This window comes from Falco biarmicus, chromosome 8 (genome assembly GCF_023638135.1).
Source record: "Falco biarmicus isolate bFalBia1 chromosome 8, bFalBia1.pri, whole genome shotgun sequence".
In the NCBI taxonomy this organism is placed as follows: Eukaryota; Metazoa; Chordata; class Aves; order Falconiformes; family Falconidae; genus Falco; species Falco biarmicus.
In genome coordinates this window covers 40,152,930-40,174,403 of record NC_079295.1, presented here as the reverse complement: position 1 = coordinate 40,174,403, position 21,474 = coordinate 40,152,930, and the positions used below count along the sequence as shown (strand labels likewise).

Genomic DNA, 21,474 nt, shown 5'->3' with positions numbered 1-21,474 from the left:
AAAAAAAAAATCCTTACTGTAATCCTACCTTCATCTCATCCACAAATATACATTTGCTATATAAAGACACGATCCCTCATGAAAGGTTAGCATTTTTAGCTGGCTACCAAACACACCAGTATACCTGCACAACCATTCAAGCTCTTTACCCCACCTATTTTACAACCTGCAGACACTTCTATGGCAAACAGGGGAAAACATCCCATTTCTACATGGCAGACATATGTTTCTTCACATACCAATTTCCACTTCTGTTTCTCACAAGTTACACGGAGCTTAGATCCCCTTTTAGCTGAACGTAAACTGAACTTATTAAAGACGAAGTGAACAGGCATTGCCTCATAGTACTGCTTCACACACGGGACAGCTTAATGGCTTTGCAATTAATATGTGCATAAGTACAACCTGCAGCAGTGGTTGTAAAAGGCAAGTTGGCTACTTGGTTACGCATGAAAACAATACCAAGGTTCTTGCAACCAAGGTTCTTGTGCTATACCTGTTCAAAGTTGGTACACGGTGTGAGCCTGTACAGAGTTTCACCCAAACACATGGCTAACTTGCTCTGACATGATTCTCTTTATTTTTTCACCCTGTGGAAAGCACCTGGTCTCATCTCTCCTGGTGATGAGCAGCAATTTTTAAATGGTGCTGCACAAATCACACTAACAACAACAGAAAGCCTGGCCCAGGAGCTATCTGAAAATAAAAACAACAAAAAATGTATTTTTTTAAAAAAGTAGGATATCTTAACACATTACACAGAACTGTTGCACGATGGCAATGGGGCCCCAGAAAGGGGAATCTGAGGAACTATCACTTTATGGAAATCAAGGATAGATATCCTTACATTAGAGGAATGAATATAGGTTAAAAAATCCTGAGGAAGTTTGGGGAGCTGAAGTAGATTTTTTTAAGCAGAGCCTTCACACAATTCTTAACTCTGCAGTTAAATGGAAATGCTTAAGCCTGTAAAACTAGAAGGAGATGAGGAAAGGGGGGAACCCATATATATGAAACTAGCAGATATAGAACCACTTTATACAGTTCAGTAGGCAGGCTAACATGAACTTAATAGTGACAATTGTTTTAAATTGATTCAAATAACAAATACACATTTCAGAGATTATGAAGTTTTGCACTGCATTTTTCTTTTTATCTTTCAAAGAAAACAATGCTAATAGTTTCCTTTTTCCTACGCTCAATGACTATTTACTACTTTCTTGATGTGGACTTTCAAAATACAAAGAAGGTTTGGCAAGTTTTCAAAGTCTTTCTTCAAAGTCAGCTCTTAAGTACTTTTTATAAAAACATGAAGAATTCTTCTTACTACGGAGAATTGATAATGTACTGCTTTCGTTATTTGTATATGAAATACTGTCAGATAAATGCACATGGATTCATTTGTTTGGACCTTCTCTGTTAACCTTCTGTAAGAAATTGATTTCAATTGATCACAAGAGTCAGGAACATAACAATTGCTTTCAACCAAAAGCAGCTCCAGACATTATAGACCCAAGTTTCAAAGAAAAAAAGTTCCTGTGCTTGCAAGTTTAGAGTCAAACTTGGCAGTTCTTCCAAACAGAGTGGTCAGAAGAAGAAAAATAAAAACAAACATCCTTCCAAGATTTTTTTTCTTCAACTGCCATACAAAATAATGGTACAAGTATGTCACAACCCATTTCAGAAAGTTATTCATGAAGACATAAGCAAATCATCTTGAATACTTTGTTGCTAGATAGCTAACATTTGTATAGCATTTTGAGAATTTAAGGAACTTTTAAAGTTGTCAGCTCTTTTCTGCTGCACAGAGCTAAACTTGAAAATGGACATGAATCAAAGCAACCAACTCCATGTAGCAGACCTAAGCGGTTGGACCATTTGTAGCCAATCACACAGATCTGTTTATTTTAGTGGTGAACTGAACTGGGGGCCAAATTCAGAGGTGATTTGTAAGGTGGTGCAAATTAAATTGTGTAAGTAGGTGTAAGTAGATGTGAGCGTGTGTGAGAGCCTGGGCTGGTGGTGCTGGGACACCAAGGGGCTCAGAAAGGTACCAACCAAGCCAGGAGGGAGAGGAGCAGCCCCCAGGGCTATGGACCTGTCTTCTTCCAGATCTAGCTGTGCTAGCTGAAACAGTAGTACCCATCCTCCGCATCCCTTGCTCACCATCCGGCAAGGCCAGCAAAAGAGGGTGCATGTAAACATCCCCTAGCCCAACTCAGAAATACCCAGCTGGGTTAGTTCAAGGGTTCTCTGTCAGCAGGGTAACACAGCCCAGGTTGCTGTGGTGGAAGTGGATAATGAGCATCTACACCACCTCTTCCCCTCCAGAGCTCTGCGGGCAGCGGTGACGGGCAGGAGCATTTTCAGCTGGCACAGTAGGTTTCCAAAGAGGTATGTCTATGCTCTTACCCCAGTTGTAGGTCTTCCCCTAATTATCTCCAGAAATTACATTGTGGTTTTCATTTCTCTCCCTATCCCTAATGCCCCGTTCCTCCAATTTCCTGTCTCCAGTGTCGACACCTCTTTGTTCATCTCCCATCTTTTCTCTGTCTTGTCTATTTAGACCGTAAATTGTTTGATAAAGGGACCATGACTTAATAGGTGTTTGCACTACATCTGGCACCATTTGGTCTTAATCTCAGCTGGGATGTGAAGTCTCTACTACTAAGCAAATAATTAATAATGATTAGGTCCTACAGCAGCAATGTGAAACTCCACTAACCTTACCCACTGCTCCTATCACTCTTCTATTTCTTCTCATGCTTGCTCGCTTCAGCAGGGATTACTCCCGAGCCACATGGACCGACGGACAGCAGGCACTGCTGTTCAGTAGCCCACTGGATACTTTCTCTCCTTTTTGGAAAAAGGAAAGTTAAACTGGAAATTATGCTAAACACGAGTGCAAGATCTTACAAAAACTTATAATGTATTCTTGTGACAGGGCTATGCTATGCATAATATAAACAGCTGTATGTAAGAGAGATCACTGTTCTGTTTCAGGAAGTAATAGCTAAAGAAGCATTTATTTCTGACAATTAATGGACATAAAAGCCTATGTATTATCTAAAGAGAAGATTAAAGGAGGGAAGTAGCTTACACTATTGGATTGGCTGCACCAAAACAAATAACCTCACAACTTCGTTTTGTATAGAGCCTTCCATAAAGTCTGGATAATAAAATGCTTTACAGCAAGCAAAGAGGGAGGGAGGAAGCAGAAAGCAGAACAGATATGTTTTGAGCCGAGATTGGATCTGAAGCAGCAAAGCCGTGCCAAGCAGCAGGAGCTGCAGAGGAGAAGCTCTCACCCCAGCGGCAGCAGGAGCCCGGGACAAGCCAGGCAGCGGGCTGGGCTTGGGCTGAGCAGTGAGAAAAGAAAAAAAAAAGGGGGGGGGGGGGGGGGAATAAAAAGACAAGAAGCCAAATTTTTCTCCTGATTCCACCAACGCAACCCACTGACATCAATGGGTGTAACTGAGAACAGAGCCAACCCAAGGCAGCCCGACACACACACAAGGAGAGGTTGAAAACAAACAGGATGCTCCTGATGGGTGAAGGAAGATGGATGGGGAGCTTGTGGGGGACCCCACAGCCACCCCGCTCCATGGGAGACCCCATCCCAGACCCGCACGGCAGCAGCTCACCGCAGCTGAAAGGTTTCGCTCAGGAAGCCCCAGGATCTCCCCAGAGCCATGGCTCATGGCCTGGGGCAAGGGCCGTGTACATTAAAGCTCCTGGTCCCCATAGACTAGTGTGTCAGAGCTGGGCCCACAGCAGGCGGATGCTGGATAAAGGGCTGTTCCCTAAAACTTCACTGGTTCTAACGGGCTGCTCAGCCCACTTCTTAGTGCAGGGGGAAAAAACAAATCGTAGGGAGCCCACTGCAAGAGAAGATGTTTATCCACGAAATGACAGGACCCCCCGCAATTATTTCTGGATTCTGTTGTAGCACGTAGAAAGATCAGATTCAATAAAAAAAAATATTTCCAGCTTCCACAGCACAGAGATCTATGCAAGACTTAAAATAAAACTTGATTTCTCCAAGCTTGCGCAGTCTTGTGCTGAGTTTGGTGGCGTGCGAAGCAGACACATTTTTATAGAATCTCACCCTAGATTACTTTCAAAAGTAGTTTTTTCACAACATATTTGTTTGGAAGATTTTGCTGTCTCTTCCTCTTTTTTCTATTTTCAGACAGCTTCACTTAGTGGGAATTAGATAAATAAATGCAGATCTTTTTACAGATACTCAACATTTAAAAACTGATCTACTAAAAAAAATAAAACTATTCAGAGCTTGTGGGACACACACATACATACTCCTTAGTTCTCTAATCCTTCCTAGAAAAAAAATGTCCAAATAGTCATTTTGAAAAGTTGCTGGGAGTACACAGACAGCTGTTCCTCATACATACTGCAAATGTTTCTTTTAAATTCCTATGGACGCAAGAGTTTGATACCAAGCCAGTACCTCTAGAAATGGAGAAAACTAAACACACCCCATACTGATGCTTTTACTGTCCCAACAAACTTTCTCCCACAACTAAAATGTTAAAACTTTTACCCCACATCCCACATTGTGAGATTAGTCCAATAACTAATGTTCTGTCCAAGTAAAATACATTTTGTCATTGCTTGAAAATGTTACCTTTCACAGAAGTATAGTATTTCTGACCAGCAGGGAACATATGTCAACATTATCTATTATTACACAATGTCAAGACCAGAAAGGGAAGGTGGGTGGTGGATGTTAATAACAACTTAAGCGATTTTCTAAAAGAGGCATTTGAGAAGTACAAAGCCAGAAGTTTTAAATGTTTTGTCTGATTGTAGCTGTGTCAGCAACCTGCCCCCACCACTAGCACAAACCTAATTCTTCTGCCTGTGACCCAGTGCCTAGTTCTCTTTTCAATTTGAGCCAACACATTGCTAAACTGGAAAGTTTGAAAAATACCTTAGAAAACTTCTCCACCAAAAGGAAAGAAAAAAAAAGAAAAGAAAAACTTATGATCAGCCCTGGCGAAAGTGTTAAGGCTGCAATCTTAAGACAGAGATTTTTCACTTCAATTTCCTTTAACACTGTGTTAAACTGCCTTTTGTGCACTGCTACACATAACTGTATTTGTCTGAAGAGTGTCTTCAGGTTAAAGATATTTTTTTTCTTGATGGTAGAAGGGCACAGCCCATGCAGCAGCCTGTCACAGAAACCATCTCTCTGTTCTAGCCAGGGAATTAGGAAACCGGGGTTCGCCCCATTTCCTGCCACTGATTTCTCAAGTGCCCCAAGTCATGTCATTTTGCTCCCCTGCACCCAATTCCCAGCCCTGCCGCTCGCAGCTGGTCGCCCTTCCCACCTCTCCCAAGTGTCATGGGGTGCATATGCCAGAGACCATGACACAGTGACAACAAAAGGACCTTCCAAACATCCAAAATGAACGGATAGCCAGCTGCAGTGTTAACGCAGGCATGCGCAATGTCACTTCGCTAGGCAAACACAAACTCTTGAAGCAGCCCGCTCGTGTCCCAGCCGTCACTTGGATGCTGAACAACGGATCCCTTTGGGTGCTCCATGGGACAGGTTCGACACCCCTCTGCACCACCCAGGATTTGGGGAGATTTGGGTAGTTCTAAGGTGACCAGACAATCATTTTTGGCATGGACTTACCTATTAAACACTCACTGCAGAGAGGTTTGGGAGACTCCCATTTCCTGACAGAAATGGAACAGGGAAATGCTTGCACTAATCAGAGGGAGATGAACGGTGATGCCGTTATTCAGCCACATTTCCAGTAGTAATTCTGTAAGGCAATGCTGAATTAGTATCTCCAGAATCTCTTCTACAGTCTGGTGCTAAATCAGAGAATAAAGGCAGAGGAGAGGTGGTCTGTGGTGCTTACCCCTGCGGGAAGCCCAGCTCCCATCGCCCATTCAGGGATGTCTCCCCACCAGCACCGCATCAGGGTGAGCATAAGGGTCCCCACATGCTGGGAAGAGGAGAGGAAAATGGCATTTTCCTTAAAACAATTGCCACGTGGGAGGCACGTTCGGTGCAGGTATTTCTTAAGCAGCACGTTTCTACCTAGGTGGTGGACCAACATGTTTATCCCAATGCCACTGCTCCACGAAGAGCAGGCAGCCCCTTAGCATCGTGCTGGTATTTGGGTAGGGTTGCCATTAAACCCTGTTTTCTGCATAACCGTTTTGAATAATGGGCCTCACGTTCAATTTTACAGTGTGGATTTGGGTATTTAGAAAGAAAAATTACTTCCCCTGCCACAAACACAGTAGTGTCAAAGTTGCCAAGCCCAAAATATTTCCTCACCTTTTTGTTTTGTTTGTTTTCATATCTGTTTACAAAATCTATGTAATTTCTTTGCAGTGTGTTCTTTCCCCAAAAGCAAATCCTTCAGGGTATTTATTCCCCTCAAAATACAAATTATTCTGTTCCCCAGTAATTATCTGTTTTGCATACAGTTACACAGCTGAATCAGAAGCAGCAAGATATGAATAAATATATAAATAATGGACACACTGAGGTGTAGTTTCTCATGTTTAACATAACACAGGGGAATACATTTTTATAGCAAGCCAGTAAATGTTGTAAACTGATGTTTTCAATTCCAGTGACTTAGAATTAACTTCTAACTGTGAGATCTAAACTAGCTGCGGTCTTTTATAATCTCATGCTTTAAAGTTATAATGGTGGGGTTTTTTTCATCTGCTGTTAAAGAAGAAATTATATTTTACTAGGAGATGGTAAAGGTAAACCATGGAAAAAATATACTTCAAACTGCTTAAATATGATTATTTTTGTTCCATGTGATTTCACTCAGCAATATAAAGGAGAGAGCCCAGTTAGCCTATTGGAATGGGAATGTGCTGGTGAGTAAAGAAAAGCACACATTGTTTGCCAACGCTTATGGAGTTTACATAAAAAAGGAGAAACATATCAAAACCTGTAGGAAAAATACTTTTTTTTTCCCCCATAAGCAGCAGTTCAAACGTCTACTGAAAGCAAAATTTTGTCCTGTGACTTTTTTACGAGGCCCAAAGCAGTACCTTTAGAAGCAAGCTCATACACACCAAAAACCCCACAAACCTCTAGTCCTTTTTGGAAGCACATGTTCCTCCAAGCCATGGCAAGGGCTTGCCACCTCCCAAAAGCCATTGCTCAGTCCAGTGCAGCCATTGTTTGCCTTGCATGGGTTTGGACCGGACCAAAGCTGGCCCCAGGATACCTTCAGTGAGTATTTCCTTATATCACTGACCTACAACAGTCCTCCTGATCTGCTACATCCCTTTGTTTGGCCCCTGCCAGCCCACCTGGCTTCTCTGCAGGGCTGGAGGCACCCCAATGCCCCACGGCCATCACCACTTGCACCATTCCACCCAACAAAAGTAACTCCTGAGCGTCAAACGCTCCTGAACCTGGGCTTGGAAATTTGAATGCAACATGAGCTGGAGCTCGCTGGCCTGACTAAGCTTCTTCAGGAATGAGGTTGGAGCTCTGAACTCAGTTCTGAACCTGGGTCTTGGGTTTAGAGCCAAGGTTTTGGGTTGGGCCCCATCTCTAGTAAAAAAAGGATAAAAAGAGATGAAAAGATAATTGTAGAAACTTAAAAGCCAGCGCTGCATTCTTTTAAAATTACAAATTAAGCTATAAGCGAATCCAAACTATGCTGTTTTTATTAAAAATGACTTAATAATCTAATCTTCTTTTCCTTTCTTTTCTTTTGGAATTTATCCTATATCCTAGTAATCACACATAGAAATTACACAACACCGCACTGGATACTCCTGACAATATAAACACAATTGTTTATCCAGAAGCATTATAGGTTCATGCAAAAATATGGCATTTAAAGCTTGTGGTCAGATCAAGAAACCACAAGTATAATTGTTTGTTTATCCAGCCAAGCATTACTCCGCCGTGTAAGTTTATGGGGGTTTTGTATTTATTTATTTATTTCTAACCTGGTTTAAAAATCAAAGTTATGGAGCGAAAGCAGACACTTAAAAACAAACCCAGTGCACAGAGGGACGTTTTTAATACAGAGATCGCACCTTTGTCATAGCTCGTGTTACCCGGGTTCATCCTTCCATGGAAGCCTCACAATAACAGGGCCCTTTGGTGGAATTTCGACATATTTTTCCCTTTAGTTCGGGGCAGCTGGTTTCTTTCCTCTCAGAGGAGAGAGACGAAGTATATTTATCACTCCAGCAGTGACTCAAAACAAACAGGAAATCTTCATCAGCAGGCTCCTGGGCAAGGCAGATACCAAGGTACTGGCAGAAAGGAAACAGAGGCTTTCAGCTGTGGGAGTCTGACACACAGCATATATTGCAGCGACAGCAGATAACTCAGCTATAGAGCCACCAAATTATTTTTAAATTATATATATATTTATATATATATATATATATAAAAAAAGAGGAGTTCCCAAGGTAGCTGAGAGCATACATGGCATCCTGGGGGGCGGCTGAGCTGGACGCCCAGCCCGGACATGAACCTGGGAGCGGGAGGAAACCTGTGTGCCAGCTGGGCTCAGAGGTTTCACTTTGATCTAGCTGCTTAGGAAACCCACTCCTTTTGCCCCAGCAAGTCCTTCTTTCAAAGCAGGGGTTTCCGGCGGGGATGGCTGCCTTGCAACCAGGAGAGAGGTAAAAATGAAGAAAAACAACTTTAAAAAAAAAAAAAAAGACACCCTTGATAACTTTAACTATTGATAAGATTGTTCATGTTCACACGTGGTTTTTAGAAAAGCCTCTGGAAACAAGCTAATACGTTTGATTACGGATGACTCCTCCTGCATTGATTAGAAACAGTCCTGACACAGGGACTGCCCTGTTGGGTTGTGGTTTTTTCCTTTCTTTCTCCACCAGTGTCATTAAACTTTGAACTCAAATACTTCCGTCCATCTTAACAGCAAAACACAAGCAGCACAGCACAACACCAGTGCTGGTCTTCTCCTTGGAGACACCTCTGTTAAATGGCTGCAGCTCTCAAGAGGATGCTATGAGGCTGTAGATCTGCCACCACACTGAACACACAAGCGGTGCAGTTGGTGTTGCGCTCGTGGGCTCGGCTGATCCATCAGATTAAGGAAACAGTTGTTGAAAATGGGGAGGATTGGGAAGAGTGACTATCTGCTTCCCCTGCTCCTCTGCTTCTCCCCAGGCGCCTGCTGTTTACTGCGGCCAGAGACAGGGCACGGTGATCCCTCACTCTGACCTTCTGTGGGCTTATCTCCAGAGCTGGCAGGAAACGGTGGGGCTGGCCAGGCCATGCTTGTGGGGGTTAAAAGGAGACTTGTGCACCTTAAAATGTGCCACTGCCTTCCCGTGCTCTTGACCAGCCCCAGAAAGTTGCGGCGCTGAGAGCCCACCACACCAAACCACCTGCCCTCTTGAGCCAGTTGTACCCCTCCACCTTGGAGGGGTCTGGAACGGTGAGCTCTACAGTGGTCTTGTCACATGTCCAGGCTGGACTTGGTTTGAGCATTCACTACCAGCCCTCCAATGCAGCAGATGTCATGTCCTTATCGCCAAACTGCACCCTGTGACACCTAACCTCAACATCTCACCACAGAAATCCAGCCCTCTATTAATAAGGATGACTGGCTTGGCTGAGAACCTAAGGTGCAAGAGGCTGATATAGGGAACACCAGACACCCACATCCTCGCAAACAGTTGGAGGGGTGGTGTACTCGGATGCAAACACTGTCTAACTATGGAAACAACAGAATGAAATCACCGTGGCCTGAGACATCCCAGGCAGAAGAAGCATTAGCAGTAAAAGAACCGGTTTAAAAGCATGAGTACTTCATACTGGCTCACATGCAATCTCCACAGGACTGCCTTACGGAAAGCTGGCTAAGGTCTATGTCAGAGAGATGACTACCAAAACCTCCAGATCAGGACAACTCTTTTTTGAAAGCATCTGGCAGAATGTATCACCGCTGTGTTGACTCACAGATGTGTCAAGCTAGGTGGGTAATGCTGGTGAGTTTCTCTAGAGATCAGACCGTCTGTATCCTTCTGAGGAACAGTCTGGTCTAACCGGCGTCTCAGCCACTGCCAAGGAAGGGAAACCTGGTGAAGGCCGATGTATACTCTGCAGTAGGTGGCAAGGTCAAGTTAATGAGGAGAAGGAGAAAACATCAGGGTTGCAAACAAGAAATATGTGCTATGAGGGTGCTAGAACTAGCCTGCTTCCAGCACAAGGCAGTTTTGTTTCAAGTGTGTAAGCTTACCAGAACATTATGTTGACTGCATGCCTACCAGATCAGGCAAATATCCTATGCAGCCCAAACTCCGGAGCATCAAGAGTCTGGAAAGGCCACAGTAACTGGAGCTCCCAGTCCAGCTGGACCATTGTATCTGGCTGAGCCATAGCTGGGATGGCTCTGCACAAACCGTGCCAGCCCAGCACTGCCCACGTGCGATGCCTGTCCCTGCTGCTGGGGGACATGACAGCTCAAGATTTTCTCCTTCCTCGCAGAAGGGTCAGTGGGAAAGTGAGTCAGAGCAAACTGTAGCAGGGCAGCAGCATGGCATCTAGAAAGTGATATCCTTTCATCTTCGTGTCTTGGTTTGGAAATGGCAACTTGGCTTACCAGAAGAATCCTTCACTACTCACTCACTCCAAAGCGACTTGAGTGGTAAACTCCAGCTAAAGTTCTGAAATTAAGAGACGCTTACAGAAAGCACAGCAGTGGGGACGTGATCTGCAGTCACGGGGAGCAAGCGGCAGAGCTGAGAGCAGAGATTGTTATATCCAACGCCGTACCTACCTCCTCAGACCTCAATAACATTCAGGCAAATTAGCAAGATCATGGCAAACACTAACCGCCACACCTAAAGGTCAGCCTTGAAAGTACATCAGCATAGTCTTTGGGCTGCTCTGGCTAGCTTGTACTAGCCTTGAGTTTGCCATCTGCAAGCCAAGGAAAGCTGGAGCACAACATATTCCCACCACATGTCTTTCAATCCCTTTCCTCGCCTCTGGCACAGTCTTTACAACCAGGGTTGTGGCCAGTAGTCAGTGTGCAATGCTGGGAAGATGCTGAGCAAGGGGGGCAACCTTCCACGCAGCACCAGAGAAACCCAGCAAGGCAGACACCCATTCCCAAAGTGAAAGGAGGGCACTGTGGTCTCAGTATTTGATCTTCAACCAGTGACATTCAAAATATTGGATAGCACAGGCCTTTTTGAAGCTGCTTTGCAAGCGATAGAGGATTATTGGCTTTGGTGATGAAGTGCACTGGTCAGGATTGGTTGACTAAAGGAATTTTTTTTTCCTTGGCATTGCTCTGTGCCATTTTGTTTGATTACAGTATTTCTTCCTCTCAAATGTGCATTTTCCTTCTCCTAGTCTTTGAACAACTTTGTGTTGAAACCCGAAGGTCTACACGTTACACTGCAGCATATTGCACCATATCCAGGATCCAGATCCTGGGCGTTTGCCACGTGCCGCATGGCATCACAACAAACCTGAGACACCATCCTGCCTACAGATCTGACAAGCGGCCAGCACGAGGGCATTGCTTGGTGTGTCTGTAGGAGATGGTGCTCAAGTAAAGCATGCAGAAGTTACATGTTTAGTTGATTTTTACCATGATTCATTTTTAAAACCAAAAAGGCACATTTTCCACCCTATTCTTCACATGCAATATATATAAATCCTAATTCTTACAGAGGGTCAAAAAACAGATTGGAAGAATCGAGGGGAATTTATGCGGAATCCAGAATCGGAGAGAAGAGGATGAAAGCAGAGAAAAGTGCTATGCATTCAACTGCTTAAGTCCTGCTCAACTCCATGATGACAAACAAACAAACAAAACCCGTGTCTCTTTCTCAGCTCAGTGATTACAGCAAACCCACAGTGCCAGCTTCAGACTGGCAAGGCAACTAGCACTGCTCACAAAACCAAATTCAATGGATTTTTTTCCTCTTTTTTTTTTTTATACTGGCTGATTTAACTGTAAGTGTCTTCTACACTCTCACCTATTTCCCTGCCATCAGTCAAGGGATATTTCTGATTCCTCTGTCTTTGTTTCAGGCTTATGAAATAGTGAAAACTGAGGAATGAGGGGAAAAAATCATGAAGGTATACTGCATATACAAAACTCCTCTGAAGCAAACTCTTTTCTTTTTAAGTCACCAATTTAAATGCACGTGCAAAAAGGAAACTCAGGAAACCCACGTTGCCACAGCAATTCTGATCGGCCTCAAAGCTCCCACCCAGGAAAGGTGTCTCTGACGTTACCTAGGTGTCTTCCAAACAAAATATTTTCAAAAGAGGTACTCTCAAGCCCTTTTTTCTTCTAACCCAGCATTTCAGCTGGCAGTAAGAAATAAATGAGAATCAAAACTTCTAATTAAAAAAAAAAAAAAAAAGAAAAAGGTTATTTATCAGGAGATTAACTCCTGGGATGCCTTGATGCCTGGGACCCTAACCTGGCTACCCTACTATTCTGGGCTCATCAGGACATCAAGAATACTAATTTAGACTTAGGGCGTTAGGGAAAAGCTCTCCTGTTTTGCCCACGGAAAACTGTTACTCAGTTATTTCTTGAACAAATACACTTCAAACAATGTGAAGGAAATGGCACTTCCCATTTATGTGAGTTTACCAACAACAATCAGGTAAAAAAGGAAAAGGACAAAGAGAATTTCAGGTTTCTAAGGGCTGTCCATTATAACACACTGTCCCGTGCAAGAGGGTGTGTAGACCTTGTGGGATCTGAGAAACTTAAGTTCTCAGAAGCCTTCAGCAAAGACAGCGGCCCATCTGTATTTTAAATGCAGTAGGAGATTATCATGTCCCAGAGTATCATTCATGAGGGTGGCTCTGCCTCCGAGTAATGAATTAGCCACTATTTGAGGCCAGTCTCCCGTGAGACCCTGGCGCTCACCCTCTGCCATGCGGCAATTCACTTCTCCCACCAGACCTGCAAAGGTGGGTTCTGAGTTTATTCAAGCCACTGCAATTGGGGGGGGATCACTCCTTCAAAGCAACAGGTTGCTCAGTTTGGGGGGAGACTTTTAAAAGGAGCAGAGCCTGCACCAGAAAGTGTAACAGGCAATTTCTGCTCTGTGCTTAACCTATGGAAATCAGGAGTAAATGTAATGTTGTTAGCAGCCGGTCAGCAGAGTTTGGCAGGGGTAACAACAACCATAGGGAGATAAGATAAGGCTGTAGGCTTTAAAGGTTAGGAAATAGAAGTATGGGGATTACCAGAGCATTTATAGCCAATTGAAGCTGTTCTCCCACTCTCTTCTAGGAAACAAAAACTGATCCCCAAGGGAGGAAAATAATCATTAGCTTTACATTAAAAAGACACATAAAATAATTGTCTCTAAGATGCAGACATACCTAAACCGAGTAACCATATGTGTGTACAGCTGTAGCTTTTGCCGTTGTGCCACAAACTACCCCTACCACTAAGCTACCCTCTCCAATCAGGTCATTTCCAAAACGTAGCTGGCTGTGAACTGGGACCACGCTCTGTTGGTCTGCATAGCTCCTATTTTTACCACTATAAATAGAAGAAACCACTTTGATCGCCTGTTGTATTCACCTTCAAATCACTTTGTAGGTTAAACAAAACTTTAACTGTTTCAGATAAAGGCAGGCAGAAGGTGTTTTTTCCAAACATCCCAAGTGAAGGAGTGCATTTCCTGCTTCCCTAATTCAACCTACGGCATCAGACATCTGTAACTCTGTTTACATTCCAGCCCTTCACAACTTAATACCGCTTGAAGCATCAATAATATAGGGCACATTTCTGACTGTTCTTTAGATATTTTTTTATCTCCATGGGACTTCCTGGTTTGGGATTTTGTAGTTTACAGTTTCTCCCTCTAATAGTAACTAGCTGCAGCATTTGGCCTTAAGAGTTTACATATTATTTAACTAGATATAGGCTGCCTATTTTAATTACATTAAAGAGCCCTGTAGAGGGCTTGTCTGTTTTTCCCCCTCCGACTATATCAGTTGGCTTAATAAGGATATTGCCACTCTTTATAAACCAGGCTGTGATCAAGTTCTTAAATATTATAGCATTTATTAACATACTTTTGCTATGTTAAAAAACACATCCTAGCATAGATCTTCAAGTACTTAGATGTCCATTGCCTTCATGAAAGCAGTGTGAGCTTTCTATAGTGTGCACACATTTTATTTTGTGTGTGTGCATTCCAGCACTTTAAGCAACTTGCTCTCCCTGCCCAAACCAGGAGCCATCTGCTCTTGTCACTGTATTAAAGGCTGCTATTTAACTGTCCGCGCTGCACTCTCAGGATGAGCTCCCCTTTGCTGGGGGATGTACAGCACAGGATTTCCTCTCCCCTACCTGCAGGGCCACCAAGAGGTATGCTTCTGCAAGGAAATTCAAGATTCAGCATAATCCTACTACCTCACATCTATGTCCCTGGTGCCTCTGCATCCTCATCTTCAGGTCCTGTCTTCATATTCCTTATATACTCTTGCTACACGCGCTCTCAGACACCCATTCAGATAGCTTTCACTACATAACAACAATTTATTTCATTCCTTTGGATAGCTAAATTCTTGCCCAGAGTTGGCACTACGTGCCCCTAAGCCCAATTCAGATTGGCCAGGGTCTTGCTGCTGCTGGCACTTCATTGAATTCCACGTTTGAAGCCAAGGTGAGATACTGAGCCTTCAGTTTCCGTATTTTACAGGGCTGCTTTCCTCCTTAAGGTATCAAATTAGTACCTGAACGTCACCTACCAAATCGACCATGTATATTCGCGACTCTTCTAACATTTGCAAATAACATTACTACAAGGGAAAGCTCTAGACAGCTTGATTAAGCAACTTGCCCAAGGTCATACAGGAAGTTGTAGAAGAGCTGAAAACAAAAGCCAGATCTTCTTAGCTCCTGTCCAACCCTCTCTGGAATGAAAAGGCCAAACTGCTCTGTGGAAATATTAGCAAAGTCATAGATCTCATCGTATAAATTTCATAATGAATTCACGACTTCCCAAAGAAAATACACAGAGCTCCCAGCACTGCTTTCCACTGCTTTGCGACCCTGACGTGGCAGCTGGGAAGTGTTCCCCAAGCTCCGAGCAGTGCCGGCCATGGCCACAGTCCCTCTGCTCAGACAAAAAGAAGGAAACAGGGAACACACTACCCTGCGAGCATCAGGCCATTTAATGCAAATGGGTTCTGCCAGCCTTTTTCTAGCCACTGTCCTCGTCCTTCAAGAAAGTGGAAAAGTGCATCTATCGGAAAAAAGCTGCTGAAGTCACTCAAGAGTGAGTATGAAATCAGTCAGGATAGCAAAAGGAGCATCCAAAGTGTAACAAAGGTGGTATTTATGTCTGTCCTCCTCTCTGTCTGCGTGGCTCTCAGTGATAGCCAGAGGAATAAACAATAGCCTTGGCCCCTTGGTTGCAAATGGTTCGCTGCAGAGGCCCAATTAAGTCGTTGAAAGTCTAAACACAGGCACAGGAATCCGCTAATGCAGACAGGCCTGCACAATAGGGTCTCATCCTGGCTCTGCTCTGCTCGTGCTGAGCACCACCTTGCTGGGAGAAGAGCCCCCCACCACCAGCGAGGCTCTTCCACGGAAAGGTCCTGTTCCACCTTGAAGCCCAACCCAAATGCAGGCATTTCCACCCATACTGGGGAGGATTTCTGGCTCCCTGCAGCATCCAGCTCGTGCTCAGTGAGAGGGGTTGAGCGACCTCAGGCTTGCTACCACCTGACGAGTGCACACGTGCGTGTGCGCCGACAGGCAGAGGGTTCTTAAAAAGCGATCCCCTTCTCAAACCTCCATCAGTTTCAAGCCTCCCTGACATTATAAACACTTCAAACAGCCTCACTAGCAATGCCAAGAACAGATAGAGGCTTCGACATTGTCTCAGTACACAGGATGCCGGCTTGACATCATTTAGCGGAGACAATGCTCACCCTCTTTCTTTTGGAACCACGTAAAAAACTTGGCCGAATATAAAACGACTTCAAAGACACATTTCTGTGCCAGCCAGGATGCATCAAAGTTGGGAAAGGAACGACCCAATTCACCTGATCCAGGGAGCTGATAGAGAAGTGCGGGGAAGCGGCTTTTATCAATGTACCTTCCCAGCACTTCCTTCCTGCCCCTGATGCTATTTAAACCCCTCACGCCTACCTCCAGCCAGACCTGCCATCCTCCGCTCTAAGGAGGAGAAAGGAAAAAGCAAAGGGAAGCCCTAAAAAAAGGCGTCCCTGCAAATTTCTGTGCAGTTACCGGGCAGTCATATCCTTCTGCTTTCCCCTGAAAAATCAAGTATCACCTTATCGTTTCCTCACCAAGATTAACTCCTGCTTCCTGAAGAGTATTTCTGAGGTAGAAAGCAGAGGTGGTGAAAAAAAATAATAATAATAATAAGGGGGGGGGGGGGGGGGAAGCTGAGAAGCCCAATCTGTCAAGCTGCGTTTTAGAAGAAAGGAAAACTGAAAAGTGAACGTATTTAACATGAGCTATTTCCTGCACTCAGGAGGGAAGAAAGCATGCTACTAACTGTGTGCATGAGGAGATCTGCACTAGTGTTATCTCTGACCTGCAGCTTAGCCCTTGTGTCTCAGCTGCCAAAAAGCTCCTATTCAACGTTATGCTGAGTTCATCAATGCTCCACGTGTCAGGATCCTAACAGGAAAAAGCAGGACAGACAGTCACTCTATTCAACTGCCTGGGGACCCCATGACAACTAAAATCCCCTTGCAGACTGTCCATATCAACCTACGGCAGGTCAGAGCGCATAACCCCTCCAGAACCGCAAGCCCAGGCCCACACCCTTTCCCCTTGTCAACATTGTCACTTTAAAACAGCCCATCTAGCCTTATCGCCAAACCTGGAGTAAGTATGACAATTAAGATGGATTGCAAAGCCTGCTTGTGCTTTACAATTAACAATAACTTGGCAGCGTGTCCCACGCAACTGTTGGGTGGTATGGCAAGAACTTTATCCCTGCTTAGTATTGCATTAGCATATTTAGTAGGCTGCAAGACATAATTCCTCAGATATGAACATATTTTGTCTTTTCAAAAAATCTGCAATTAAGCCATAACGTGCAGGCAGTGTGCAGCCGGCAGTAAACTTTGTTATTAGGGGGACTGTGCAAAAATGGCCTTTTTTGACCTGATGTCAATTATCTATTTAATAAGGAATCTATTCAATTAAAAAAATGTCTTAGCGGGGTCTATGCTAGGAAGCAGCAATATTCCAGAAATTGCAGCAGATCCTCATCCAACGCTGCATTCGCTCTGTCACAGCACAGCCCTTAACTGGGTTTGGGGGAGGTCATTTAAAAGCAGGGGTTGGGGGATATTGTTGGGGTGGAGGGGGTGGGGGGGTGTGTTTCAATTTTGGACTAGAAAATGCAAATGCTTCACTTCTGCTACTAATTTAAAAACTTTCTGCTTAAATAATTGTCAATGCAAAAGAAATAAACCTCAGTTAGCAGCACCTTCCTCTGTACATTGTGTATCTGGTGGTTTTCCCTCAGGACTGTCGAGTTTACAGGTAAATTAACAGTTTTCTAAAGTAATTAAGCGCATTTGAGGAGCGGTTATTTAGCATGGCCTAACTTCATCGATTTCCTACATGCTGCACAAGACACCCCCAACCCCACTAAGCTTTTAAAGTCTGTATACGGTATACATTTATCTAGAAAACCTGATCAGGTTGGGGCGGCGGCAGGGGGGGGAGGCAAAGATCTTCCCTCGATAACCCGGACATTGTCCCCCTTGACATCTGTGTTGCTGGTGGACAGGATATCCTGCCAAATGCAAGAAGACAACTGTGTGACCCACCTTGGGCAAGAGGCACCGCTCACTGATGCAAGCACAGCGGGAGCGGGTGCTGCTCTCCTCGCCTGGAGCCGCATCCTCGGCACACAAAGAGCAGCCGGAGAGTCCTTGCAAAAGCAGGGGGAAGGGGGGGGGGGGGGGGGGAAGCAGTTTAGGTGAGTAGCACATATTCGATAAGGGAAAGCAGATGAGAGCAACAAATGCAATTTTGCAGACAAAGTCTTTCTTCATAAAACCGGCAGAGGAACGGATTAAACCACCTGGCAATCTTGGCAAGAAAAAAAGAAAATCTCAGGCCATGACAAAACGAAACAGGTGTAACAGGTATAAAACTTTTGCTTCCCAATAATACCCCTCTCTTCCCTGGAATGCTTTGACAGGTGCAGAAGTTCAAGTTACAGCATGGAAGTGGCAAATAAATACACAGCATTAGCGTCTGACGTGCTCGCCGAGCAACCGGGGATGTTAATAACTGGCAAGGTACACTAATCTCTGATTGCAACATTTGGTTTACCTTAATCTGGAGGGACAGCTGTATTAAAGAGGGAATTATACTAATCAGTTCAAGGCCCTTGCATATAAAACTTCCCATTAGGCTTAAAGTACAACAGCTTACGCTCATTCTCTAGGAGCCTTACATCTGGTTCTGAATAAGGCTGTCTCTCATTTGCAAGGTACAAACCGAAAACAAGGGAGGGGGGAGCTGACAGTTGCTGGAGGATGGTTGATAGAAGAACAAGCTACTAATTCTTTGAAATTTTTTACAGCACAGAACTGGCTGTAAGGCATCTTAATACTAAAAAAACAGGCATGTGTTATCAACCCTAGGCCATTTTTTCCTGTTACCGGAGGTGACCAACATAAAATAAAATTGATGATGTCAGTCAAAAACAGCTAAGCACAAAGCTTGGCTTTGTTATCTTAAGTCAGAAGGTATGATAGGCCGTGCCATATGGCTGTAATCCTCCTATATCTTCCATCACCTAACAGGCAACCTTCATGTAGCATGACCTTATTTGGCTGGTCTCAGGTTAGGGCTGCCCAAAGGGGATTTTTCTGTTTCTGTTATATCCAAAGGTTTATGTTGATTTTTTTTTTCTTTTTTTTTTTTTTTTTTTGAGCCCTGCAAACTATAAATCCGACTGATTACTCTGCACTCTTTTGCTTGACTGAGCCTTTACAATCAGACATCCCCGTTAACAATAAGCTCCTAATGAATCAAACATCTATGGCATTAGTTTCACCTAGCTGCCTCTTTCCCATGCACTGCAGCTCTTTGTCAGACCTGGCTTGATGAGAAAAGCTAGTGACACTTGGTGCACCTATTGATAAACAATTCAGTAATGAGGGGCATAACAAAAATTACCTAAAACAACCTGATTAAAAATGACAGGCAAAGGGTACTACAGAGCTTTGCAGTTAAGGTAACTCTCGTATGTCGGGAGGGATGTAAAAAATAATTAGGTGCAACACAATTTGCTTTAAAATTACAAGTTTGCACTCACATTTTGGCTTTCCCCCCTTCCCCCTGCCCCCCCCCTTTTTTTTTTTTGACTAGGAGTTTGATGGATGTTAAAAGGAAATTGTTCCATCATACTTTATAATAGTTTCATCTTTTTCGGAAAATTTGCAACTCAATAAGCTTTTTCCCTCTCCTTTTTGAAGTACTACATTAACAGCAAAATGCATTGCTATTTGTAATCCAACTTTCTATTTATAGCAAATTCCTATATTATAACTCAGCATTTTACTTCCTTTGTTTAAATATTGGTTTTGTTGCTTAAAAGCACATGTGGGCTGTAAACAAAGGATAAATAAGCTGTGAAAATAAAAGCAGACTCCAAGGAATAAATAAGAACAAAATGGAAAAGACCGCACCAGGCTCCTGTGATGAACACAGGGATCTCTTTGTGAGAGGGGGGAAAATGCGTTAAAAGGGCACATACTGCAACTCTGAGGCAAACTTTGAAATGGAAGTGTGGAAGCATAAGAGCATTTGATTCAAAATCAGCAATGTGTGGGTTTGCATTTGCGTAGCAGCATGTTGGGAGGGTTTCAATCAGTGCACAGATGCACTTGAAAATCAAATATGGACATGGGGAATGTTTTTGGATATAGCAAATGAGGACTGATGACATGTTTACACTTTGCACATGGATCCAGTACAAAACCATACCCTGCAAAGAAACAATAACCACCATTTGCTGCTTTTTCAGGGCTGTAACAAAATGGTGGCAAAGGAAAAAGAGTACAAGTGAGTGTCTATTCCCACCTGGGAGGGGGCTGCACCGTCTTCCTGCCGATGGGCTTATTTTGCTCATCGCTCGCTTGAGAAAGGGATGTTTTAACAAATGTTGAAAATAAGAAAAGGCACAGCGGTTTCAAAAACAACAGCACGAGAGGAAAAGGAGAGAAAAATGCAAGTTTCAATCATCATTAATGTCTTTCTATGTTGTCAAAATATTTTCTTTACAGAAGAATTAAAATTATAGTTGGAATGGCACTGGAATGGAATAGGGAATAAATGTTAGCAAATGCACTTTCACCATCTCCACTGGTAAAATTGCAGTTTTGACATTATTTCAGTATCTGGCTCTATATATCCTTAAAGGAGAAATTCCTGGCTTATAAATAACGCATTCCAAGCTATGCTGAGTTGTTAATGAAAGTTTATTGAGATGGCAAAACTTTTTTTAAAAGGCAGTGGTAGTTGCACGCAGTTGCATCTGACCAGACTATAATGTATCCCTCTGGAAGGCAGCTCCAATTCACAGTATGAAGTAATCTTTTGTGAATGTTTTCCAAACTGTGGTGCATATTTTACATTTTAAAGGAAGAGGCAAAAGTTAGCTATCTCTGAAGAAAGGGGGAAAACATCTGTTCTACACTTTCTGCTAATCAGACATTAAAGAAATGCACATGAACTAATATCCCAAGTTTTAAACTTTTATGAAGAGTTCCTTTCAAACTTTTGAGAGGGTATCGTTACAGTTCAAATAGTCCTTCAGACATTTGACTTCTGCTACTGATTATTAATAATAATCATCCCATTTTCCCTTACACTTTTCAGCATGAATTCAGAATGTCAAAGCTAATTTTCTCATCAGTCTCAGACTTAAAGTGCCGCAAACTTGAGACTTCAGCTTTCTTCTGACACGCTTGGGATTTACAACACCGTGGGGTTAGCATACAGTAGGTTCCACGACTGTACATGGGGTCACATCTGTCTGACCAAGGGCCGCGCAGAGACCCAGCAGCTGGATTGTCACCGACAGTACCTGATTCCGGGGGTGTCTCAGCCCTCTTTCTGGTACATGTCCAGCCAGAAGCCCATGGTTTTCTCTTGGCAATCCTAGAGCCTGTGTGGCATCGTGGATCAAATGAAAGTGGAGTTAGCTAAACGAAGTCACACTACAGACATCATGAGATGTTTGTGTGTGTATTTCATAAGCTGAGGTGCTCAAACCATTAACTTTTAACAATTTCTCTCTTTGCACGTTGCTAGAGAAAGATCCAATTCACATTTACGCTGTGGCCACTTTGCACCATGCTGTGCCACCTCATGCCCTGCAATGATACCAAAGAGCTTGGAGCTCAGGTGCGGGTCCCTGCTCCATGCAGAGCAATGCCACTTGCTTGAACGGAGTTAC

The 21,474-nt window shown here is 43.6% G+C and overlaps 1 long non-coding RNA gene across 1 annotated transcript; it reads left to right on the top strand.

Moving 5' to 3' along the window:
* The first annotated feature begins 2,059 nt into the window (after positions 1 to 2,059).
* On the top strand, positions 2,060 to 20,337 carry LOC130153910 (uncharacterized). Its single transcript, XR_008823533.1, has 3 exons — positions 2,060 to 2,394; positions 18,205 to 18,304; positions 20,041 to 20,337. It is a non-coding gene; the product is annotated as an uncharacterized LOC130153910 (long non-coding RNA).
* Positions 20,338 to 21,474: the final 1,137 nt, after the last annotated feature.